The sequence below is a fragment of the Setaria viridis genome, chromosome 8, assembly GCF_005286985.2.
Source record: "Setaria viridis chromosome 8, Setaria_viridis_v4.0, whole genome shotgun sequence".
In the NCBI taxonomy this organism is placed as follows: domain Eukaryota; kingdom Viridiplantae; phylum Streptophyta; class Magnoliopsida; order Poales; family Poaceae; genus Setaria; species Setaria viridis.
In genome coordinates this window covers 8,820,840-8,829,252 of record NC_048270.2, presented here as the reverse complement: position 1 = coordinate 8,829,252, position 8,413 = coordinate 8,820,840, and the positions used below count along the sequence as shown (strand labels likewise).

Sequence of the window (8,413 nt, the reverse complement as noted above, 5' to 3'; positions counted from 1 at the left end):
GCCACTTGGAAACATTATCATCATATGAGAAGATAAAGGTTTTCCACAGGCCGAGGTACATAGAGTAGAGCTAAAGCGCCGCGACCAAAAGGGATGCGTCATGCAATAAAGCACTAAAAGCGGCTAGGCTAGATCAGTGTCATCTGTGCCTCTGCTCTGCTCTCCTGTCCCATTCCTGGTTTCAAAATTCTGTCCTTGATGATGCGTCTTTGCTTTGCTTCTCGAACCCATGCTTGCATGCGGTTGAAACAAACTACACACGTTGGTGGATGTGGTGCAAACATCGGAGGACGAGGGCCCCACAACCAGTCATGCATCAACGGTCCCTATATGGGCCGCCGCTGGAAAAATCCAAAGGAAAAGCCGGTCTAGCTATCACGGGATTGGTGCCCACTTTTGTTTCTTGTTTTCTCTCCGCATCTTGTTCCGGAACGGTATAAAATTCCTATCACGTTAAATATTTAGATACTAAATAGGAGTATTAAATATAGATTAATTACAAAACTAATTGCACAGATATGGACTAATTTGCGAGATGAATCTATTAAGCCTAATTAGTCCATAATTTGACAATGTGATGCTACAGTAACTATTTACTGATGATGGATTAATTAGGCTTAATAGATTCGTCTCGTGAATTAGCCTTTTATAATTAGCTTATGTTTAGTCCTCATAATTAGCATCCGAATATTTGACGTGACATGAACTAGACTCAAACCAAACATCCTCTAATTCTGCTCATCCGTCCACGTCTTAGCTGGTAAAAAGAGTCCATCCATGCGCCTAGCTATAGTTTTGCTTCTAGAAGCTAGCTAGCATTTCGACACCGAATTGTATCCTGCAGCTGAATATTACGTGCACGATATATATCGATCCAAACCAAAGGGGTTCCTCATCACATCCTAATCAGAGAAACTACAAATTAATGCATGTGCCTCGATCTTGAGAGAAAGAAGAAAAACTTGTTCCTCAAGACGTACGCGCGGAGATGTAAAAGCAAAAGCAATATACTCAAAGGGCACGGCGAGAAGACACATAGCAGCAACACATGCACAGGTTCGCGATGAACTTGCCAAGACCTTAACACTTCATCAGATGGCCTTTTTTTCCTTTTGTGATGCATGACTCTTCCGGTGGCACCTCAGCTTATCGGCTTTATCTTCTCCAGAGGCTAGCCCAGGTAAAGCAGTTTTGTTTGCTTCTAGAGCCATTTCTGCATTATGCTCCATTAGTTCAGGTCACCACGCCTAGATGTCGAAACAACGTTGTGGGAAACACACCATCAAGGCTGTGAGAATCGCTTGTTCTGAAACGTGTCGAATCACCGAAAGTCTCTAGCTAGGTAACATTAATTGGAAATCATAGGGTCGTGACTGTTATAAAGTAAAATAAGTGAAATTGTAGATTCTGACAGATTCGAATTGTGAATTCTCAATCCAATCGATTTGGATTGTAAAATTCTGAAATCACACGGTATAGTTGAGAAGTTGAGAACGATGAACAGAGGAAAAATACATATCTTCTATGCAGTGGGGGACCGGACCCATCCTCTCTGCTCCTCTTCTTCCACTTTCCTCGCATGGTTGAATGCTTCTTGTTGGCTCGCCCAGCGACGACATAACTCAAGAAGCTGAAGAGCGCATATCTTGTTTTCCGTCTAGAACCATTTCAGCAGTATGCATGGTTGAAAGAAACCCACACTGGTGGATATAATGGAAACATCAGAGGCTCCCCCACCACCGACCGTTTAACTAACAATATAGTGCCCATTAGAAAACAAAATCCAAGCAGAAAGGTCATTAGTTATCCCTTACCATAGAATCACTTTCTATGTCCCGATGATTAAACAAATTAGATACCAAGGAATCGTGTGCATCACCCTGCGAAAATATCTACAAATCAATCAACTACTCCCTCTGTCCTAAATTATAGATCGTTTTGGCTTTTCTATATGCATGATTGTTTGTATATACACCTAAATATAGTGTACCAGGCCATCAACTCGTGCTCCCGCACGGGCTAATATTTTTAAAAGCTATTGTGTTTAAAAATTATTTAGAAATTAAACTCCTAGCTAATAATCAAAATTATTTACCTACTACTCTCATTTTTTCAATACTTCAAGATGATACTCGTATAGATGTGTACTTGTGTTTATCCAGTTGTAATTGAGTTTTAGTTAGTAATTACTATATACACTTTTTCATCCACATTCACACTTTTTTCATTTTGTATCACACCTACATACATTGTGCTTAGCATAAAAATTAATATTTTCATCACTTCCTCACATACATCTATAAATTGTCTACATGGTGACACTCATCATGTGTATATACCTTAACTTAGTATTTCTATATTAACAATGACATAAATAGGTAATTTAAAGTCATATATTAGTTTACTTTTGAACATTTTTGTATGATACATACGAAGACAATTAGATTACGATGTAAGTGTTTACTTTAGATTATTTTTAATAACAATATACCTAGGTAACTTAGATACAAATTTAGAATAGCATTTAAGCTATTCTTTATAATGATATGCATGAGTAAATTGGATGAAGATTATAGGTTACTTAAGATTATTTTGTATAATGGCATAGCTCGGTTATTTAGATATAGTTCTATGGTTTATTTTAGAATATTTTTTATAATGATAGTGGCGGGTAACTTTTTAGAAAATATAATAGACCAATGACTGTGATTATTAAAGTTTACAGGATTGGTGTTTGATATTTCTGATTTTTATGAGAATTTCTAAGATTTTTCTTTTTTTCTAGCATTTCTTGTGAAAACTAATGCGGAGTCTCCAATGAAAAAAAATGAGGCCACATTGCTAAAAACTATTACCTTGAGCTACCTCTTATTTTTAAATATTCAAACACAACACTTATATAGATATATACTTATTATCCTCATCCGATTGCAATAGATTTTAGTTAGTAATTACTCTATAATGTTTTCACTCACAGTTATAATCTTTAACTTTTCACTTTGCAATGCAGATTTGCGCTTGAATTTGTTTGATGGACCCTAAATTTGAGCTATAATTTTAACATAGAAATCTATGTTCTCATCACTACCTGCATATACCTTAATTATTATATCATATACCAATAGTGTAAAAATAGATAATTTAGAATCGTATATTGGTGTATATTTTTAATTAAGACGATTTGGATTAAAATTTAGGGTTATCTTATACTATTTTTAATAATGGCATATGTGGGTAATATTGATACAAATTTAAGGGGTTACTTTAAGTTATTTTTAATTATTAATGGTGGGAAATTTAGTTGCAAATGTAGGTTATTTCAAAAAAAAATTTAATGACATAAGTGGGTAATTTTGATGAAAATTAGGGATTACTTTAGTTTATTTTATATAATGGTAGAGGTGAGTAATATAGATATAGATTTAGAGGTTACTTTAGGCTATTTTCATAATGGCATATGGTGGGTAATTTTTAGAAAATATAATAGATCCAATGATTATGATGATTTGAGCCTACTAATTGATGGCCAGATATTTTGATTTTTCGTAAGAATATATAGTTTCTCTCTTTTTTCTAGAGTGTCCACCTAGAATCCTAGGTGGCTTCACCTGAAGGCTTCAAAAGAAGTCTCCAATTAGTAATAGTAAGTTGTTTAGATGCATACAAACATCTATGAATTTAGAAAAATCAAAATGACCTATAGTTTGAAAGGGATGGAGTAGATGTTCGAACACGATGGCAACACAGAACATACTGCGAAAACCGCAGAAGTCTTTGCCCTTAGGTTAGCTGCAGTCACTTTATTTATCCGTATGCTAGTACTATTGTTACAATTTTGTAGTATTAAGTGTAGTGCATCATATGGGATCCACGTGGACATGAACAATTACAGCATAAATAACCTAACCTGATTACCTTATAGTACACCTGTCGTTAATCAATGGGGTTTGACGTGGAATCTGTTCGAGCTTATTGCATCATGCATAATGAGTGAATTATCATATACAAGAGCAGCGTCCCCTTCTTTCACGATAAGGTAAATGACATGGCAACCTTGATTCTATTATCTATCCACCTATCTTCAGTGGGGTATAATTGACATTTATCTATCTGATAAAGATCTACAAGATGCGTGGTTTCGATAAAGGTTTACTTGTCGCTTTCGTATTCAGACGACGATAAAGCAACTTGCAGTTTTCTACAGTGCAGAGCATCACTCAGCTTGAATTCTAAAGCGTCGTCTTCTCCCCCGATGGCTCCTTGCTTCTACCTCTGCTCCTGTCCATCCAAACTTGGGCATCGTGACTGCAATTAAATTTGCGCCAAATGCACTGATTCAGTTCGACAAACAAATTCCAAAGTTAAACGCACCCATCCCGTGAGCTAACAAGTGGATGAGACAAACTAAAATCGCCAGTGTCCAGTGGAATCATCTCTGTCACCAGAATTGTTCTTTAACCTATAGTACACAGTCATCAGAATGCGATCGGTGTAATTAGGGTCTGGCATAGAGCTTGCATGTCGATCCTGACCTACATAAACAACAGCCGGAACACTCTGCTGATGCTTGAATTATCAAAACGGTAAAAGTAAACCGATAGCAGAAGTCTTGCCATTATCAAAACGGTATCGGATCCACACTCTGCTGATGCTTGGCGCCACCAATGGGCCGATGCCGATCTCGTGGAGAAGAGAGAGCCTCTCTCTTGAGTCTTGGGAGACTTTGGGAGTATAGGGACTTGGGAGCGAGCCAAGCTTCCCCTATCAAAATACATCAGCTGTCTCGAGACTTGGGATTGCAGGGACAGAAAACAGGGCCGATCGAGCCGTCGTCACTGTTGATTATTGCGTCCATAGCGGAAGCTTGTTCACGGCGTGCGCGCTCCGGCCACTGCTTACTCCCTCCCGGCCGGTCGTCGCTGGTCGCATCCAAGGAGACAGAGATGCCATGTGCCGTTCGGATGCAGGCGTTGACGATGGCCGGCCGTGTCGGGCGCGGCCGCCGGCCGGCGTTGGACGCCCGCCAGCGCTGGCGTCCGTTGCCCGCTGGGGCTGACCGGCCGGCTCGGGCCGGCTACGGGTCTCATGGCGTGCGGCGACCAGGTGGCCAGGATTGATAGAGCTTGAATTGAATTCAAGCGACAGCTGCAGTAATGTATCCTATCTCCTCTCTCGACGACTCCATCCATCGATGCTGACTTCGGTTTGTTTGTTCGATTCCTTCTTTTATTTGTAGTGTCTTCCCTTGGAAAGTTTGCACAACCACAGAAAATTAATTCAGTCCGCCAGGAATGGATCGGAACGTCAGTCGGGCCGACCCAAACTGAGGAGGACCGTCAGTGGTCGAAACTGCCATTGTTCAACAACCCTCCCTGTCCCTGAGCCCTTGACGGTCTCGATGCCCGACTGACGTTCCAATCCATTATACTCCAATGTTAAACGGGCCAGCCCAGATCATCTTGGCTTGTCGTTCTGGGCCGTTCTGTTCTACTTGGTGGTTTCAGCTTCATCCATCATCAGAATGTTTTCCTTTCCTGGAGTTGGGCCTATTTCTTGCCGCAGACGACCAGAACTTTCAGGTCAACGGTCATTTCTGGTTTTTTATTTTGTCTTTCTCGGAAAGCAGGACTCCATCTTTCAAATTGTAGGCCAATTATAATTTTTATTATAATTTTTACTATGCACCTACATATACACTATATCTAGATAAATAGTATGTATCTAGAAAACCTAAACGACGTACAATTTGGAACGGAGGTGTATAGAAAAACTTGAATAGCTTATTAATAAAAAAATAATATTTAATTTTTTTGAAAGTGGTCGTTTGTTGACCACCCTACGGCAGATGTGTCGCAATGTAGGGTGTGGTGACAGGAGGTATAGGCTAAAATTTAGCCCCTGTCACATCGGATGTTTGGACACTAATTAGGAGTATTAAACATAGGTTAATTACAAAACTAATTACACAACCCCTAGGCTAAATCACGAGACGAATCTATTAAGCCTAATTAGGCCATGATTTGACAATGTAGTGCTACAGTAACCATTCGCTAATGATGGATTAATTAGGCTTAATAGATTCGTCTCGCGATTTAGCCTAGGGGTTCTGCTATTAGTTTTATAATTAGCTCATATTTAGTCCTCCTAATTAGCATCTGAACATCTGATGTGACAGGGCTAAACTTTAGCCTCTGCTATCCAAACACCCCCAAAAATGTATGATCGAGGTGGATGACTACTCAGGGCCCCCAAAAATGGGGGTGGGGTGGAGCAATTTTGGTAGCCCAAGGCCTAGAACTCCATCCCTCTGGTTCTATTGCATGTCCGCCACATACTACGATTGACCAAGGTAACTGGAAAATCGCTGCATTGCGCCGGCTCGTGTTGCATCGTGTTACGAATCGCACCACAATTGTTCCTTCCGGGTTTCCCGTCGTGATCGGCAATTGGGTGTCACAACCGCAGATGGCGAGCTCTTGGCCCCTGCTTTGCCGCAGCCCATGGGTGATAGATGCAAGGTGGGCATATGCAGCGGACAACACTACAGCAGAAGGGTGATCCAGTCGTCTCGCCAATAGCCATCTCAACCAATCCGGCGATGCACAAGGCACTAAGGCTAGTGTGACTACTACTGATCGAGGTGAGTTCGTGAATGTGATACATGATTCCTGAACTGAATTTTGGCCATCCATCCATCCCTAGCCCTAATGCTAATTCTTGTTCTTTAGAATCTCATGAAGGTTAAAGCGGTACGCGTCACCCATCCAAGATTTCCAAGATAATTGATCATTCAAATTTCTAAGGATTTGATTTTCTTTTATTTATTATCTTGATAATAAGCCAGGAAACATAATGTTCATATACATGTGCTATTCGAATTAATTTCACATATTGATGTAAATATTATGTTTACCATTTTTGGCATTAAATTTGATATATTTCTAAATATTGTATGAAAGTACACATACAAAAATTTCATAATTGTGTAAAGGTGTGCCTTTTATTATATTAAACATATTATTTTTTAATACGGAGTATTTCAGAATTTCTACGTTTCCCAATAAGACCCCAAATTGCTTGGAGACTGTCAGCCATCGACGCTCAGTCTAGTTGTTAGTCTTGAATCTTGATCGATAGGATGCGCACAAGAAATAGGGTCTGAGATGTTCCCTCCAGCCTCCACAGCAGAAGATTTTTTCTTTTCATTTTATTTTGTTATTTTTCTTTGGTATATCAGATCTTCTAATATCTCACTGCATATTCTCTTGGAATATGTGCATCTCTATAATGGTTGTGGTATGGTTTGAATATTATCTTCCATTAGGTTCTTGATGGCGTCTTCCGGCCACTTGCTGGCCAGTAATCGTCGCGGCTCCTGCAGATCTGGGTGTGGCTGATTGTGATCGCAAGGACGAGGAGGAGGCCACGTCCGCACAGGGCACACACTCGCCGTGTGAATGCGTCGGGATGCTCGATACGCCGTACAGTACGATCGCTGGGCTGCCGGTTGCTTGCAAGTATGTGTAGACGGACGGGGACTGAGGCGGCGCCGTGCGTGCCGCACGTTTTAGCACGACGCGGCGTGGCCGCAGCCGCAGCAGCAGGCTGGCCGCCGGGGCGCGACTTTGGATGGATTCATTTAGGTCGGATCCTTGAAATTGAATTTCATTTTAATAATTATAATTTAAACATATTAATTAAACTAATATAATTGTATGTGAAATATATTTGTATATTATTGTTAGTCATATGGACGAGATACTTATGTGCTGCACTTCTGTTACAAGGAAGTAAGTCGAAGAGCGTATTATAAGTTGCATATCAGAAACATAGCATGAGGATGTATAGAATCAATTTTCATCTCCTACTCCATAAATTTAAAATAAACTTATATGTAAACTTTAGAAAGTTGTGGAATACCACCTTCCAAGACAAATAGGCTACTTCAAATGGATTCCAATTTCTTTAAAATAATATATTCTTTAAAAGGAAAAATGTCTTCGGCTGCGTCCGTACACGAGCAATCAGAACAGATTCTTGGCACGAATTGAGGCTTGCTCATACCATATTTCTCCACTCTGGCCTTTGAGAAAAAAATTGCACGGAGTATGGTTGATTAATAGGCTCATCTGGGTGAGTGTCTCGAACACGCTAATCTGGCTGGAAAAAAATTGAGGGGCCCTTTTTGGTAGAATAGGAGTATTGCCGGCACCGTGACGAGAATATACGGTTGTTTGGACCACTTCACTCAAGAAAATTCAGTTGCACTTCACTAACTCTAAATTTCTGCTGACACACTCCAACTTCACAAAAATGTGGATATGCTCATGGAGTTGTAAGTGGAGGTGTTTGGTTAGAGCAACTTCAAGAGCATCCCAAAAAATTCTCCTCCAAAACAATGTACAGGGGACTC

General features: G+C 40.1%; 1 long non-coding RNA gene across 2 annotated transcripts; it reads left to right on the top strand.

Annotated features, from left to right (window-relative positions):
* Positions 1–639: 639 nt before the first annotated feature.
* LOC117866658 (uncharacterized) lies at positions 640–7,744 on the top strand. 2 transcript variants are annotated; one of them, XR_011899041.1, is made up of 2 exons: positions 640–6,640; positions 7,325–7,744. It is a non-coding gene; the product is annotated as an uncharacterized lncRNA (long non-coding RNA). The 2 variants fall into 2 exon arrangements; XR_011899040.1 differs by having other exon boundaries at positions 6,729–7,744.
* Positions 7,745–8,413: the final 669 nt, after the last annotated feature.